The 2,340-nt window shown below is 38.4% G+C and overlaps 1 pseudogene; it reads right to left on the minus strand.

Moving 5' to 3' along the window:
* The window catches only part of LOC103198598, a 23,024-nt pseudogene extending 21,072 nt beyond the window's left edge, over positions 1-1,952 (minus strand).
* Positions 1,953-2,340: the final 388 nt, after the last annotated feature.

Raw genomic sequence — 2,340 nt, forward strand, 5'->3', positions numbered from 1 at the left:
TATGCTGAGCAAATAATCTGAGAAGCTGGATTATATGAAGAAGAACATGGCATCAGGATTGGAGGAAGACTCATTAACAACCTGTGATATACAGATGACACAACTTTGCTTGCTGAAAGTGAGGATGACTTGAAGCACTTACTGATGAAAATTGAAAACTACAATCTGCTGTATGGATTACACCTCAATATAAAAGAAACAAAATCCTCACAACTGGATCAATAAACAGCATCATGATAAATGGAGAAAAGATTGAAGTTGTCAGGGACTTCATATTACTTGGTTCTTCAATTAACACCAATAGAAGCAGCAGTCAAGACATCAGACAGTGTATTACATTGGGCAAATCTGCTGCAAAAGACCTCTTTCAAGTGATGAAGTGCAAAGTTGTCTCCTCGAGACTATGGTGCACCTAACCCAAGCCATGATATTTTCAATCACCTCTTATTCGTGTGAGAGCTGGATAATGAATAAAGAAGACCGAAGAAGAGTTGATGCTTTTGAGTGGTGTTGTTGGAGAAGAATGTTGAGAGTACTATGGAATACTAAAAGAGCTAAGAAATCTATCTTGAAGAAGTGCAGCCAAAACGTTCCTTGAAAACGAGAATGGGGAAACTTAGTCTCACCTACTTTGGTCATGTTGTCAGAAAGAACCATTCCCTGGAGAAGGATATCATGCTTGGAAAGTGTAGGGTCAATGAAAAAGCGAAGGCCCTCAACAAGGTGGACTAACACAGTGGCTGCAACTATGGGCTCAGGTATTGCAAGGATTGTGAGGATGGCACAGGGCTGGTCAGTGTTTTGTTCTGTTGGACACAAGGTTGTTATGAATCGGAGAGGATTCGACAGCACCCAATAACAACAGTAACTAATATTTTCCATACAAGCAATCATATGACGTTGGTACTGTTATAGAGGAATAGTCCTCACTCTATGACATTTTGGTCCACTTTCCCATGATCTGGTGATGGATCTCCTGCAACTGACTCCTAAGGGGTGTGGCACTCCACAGTTTTCCTCCTCCACAATCCAATCCAGTAAGTGCTTCTTAAGGGAAAGAAATCTGATCATATCTCTCCCTGGCTTAATGCTTTCCACTGGCTCCCCAATGCCCTTGAAAGATGTTTCAAACCCCTATGGATTCCAACTAATCTCTCCTACATCACCTACCTCTTTATTCCTATTCATGCTTGACTAGGAGTCCTTGGGAACTGCCATTACTAGTCTAGCTGCTTTCTTTTTGTGTTCCCATTTCCCTCACCTCTTCTACCTATTCCCATACACGTTTCAGCTTAATTATCCACGACTTTGGGTTACTTTATATGATCTCTGCTAGGTGCTCTCTTGCCATTTTGGTCTTTCCTTATGATAATATGCTTCACACTTTATTTTTATTACTCAGTTCTCAACAAAAGTAATAAAATATAAGTAAGCAATAAAATACAAGGTGTATGTGTGGTGGATGGGGTTTGGGGTGGGCAAAAACCATATCTGTTTAGTTTATCGGCATGTCCAACCAGCATCTAGCTCACTTAGAATATGGTAGTAATTATAAAAATATTCTTTGAATGAGTGACTGGTACTTTCTTATGTGTTGGATAATAAAGGCTTTATCAGATCATATTCTCAAAGCCTCATAGGTAGCTCACTTTAGTCTGTCGTGATAGATATTTGTGGTGGAATGGAAATATATGAATTTCTAATTTGCAGGTCACTTTACCCTACTTCCTACATCTTTTTTCCTTAGTCAAGCATTCTGAATGAAGAACTCAGAATCCTTTTAAGGGAAAATACAAAACAAACAATAATAGGATTACCTTTGGCAAGGGTTTAGCAGGTTTGCAGTGGAGCCCTCCAACAAAGTCAAAATGTGGCAAAAATGGATGAGGAAATTAAAAATCCCAATAGGTTCGAATAAGCCATATTTCAACTTTTCCCATTGTCTCAATTAATGTAGTATCTTCTCCTGAAAAGGTCAAACAAAAGGTGGAGGTAACTTGAGAGAGCTGTCATCTGAATACCCATGTAATGTTTCAAAGGAAGCTCGGAGTAATGGAGCCAAGGATATTTAAAAATGTGAGAGGAGATTTAAATCCATAATATCACCTCAGTACATTCACCACCATAAAAAATACAATTATTTAACTATGTTACTGTAGAATTAAATACACATTTGTTTTTCCTAAAGTTACAAAACTAACAGATACAAAATTGCAAATAACTAGAACTTGATCTCCCCAATCAATTAATCCTACCATACCCACGGAAACACCATTCCCAAAAGTACTCATTCTTGTTTCTACAATTGAGCAAGCAAGTCTCCTAACACTTGGTTTTTCA

The sequence above is a fragment of the Orycteropus afer genome, unplaced genomic scaffold (assembly GCF_000298275.1).
Source record: "Orycteropus afer afer isolate SDZICR_OR568_19922 unplaced genomic scaffold, OryAfe1.0 scaffold00098, whole genome shotgun sequence".
NCBI lineage: Eukaryota > Metazoa > Chordata > Mammalia > Tubulidentata > Orycteropodidae > Orycteropus > Orycteropus afer.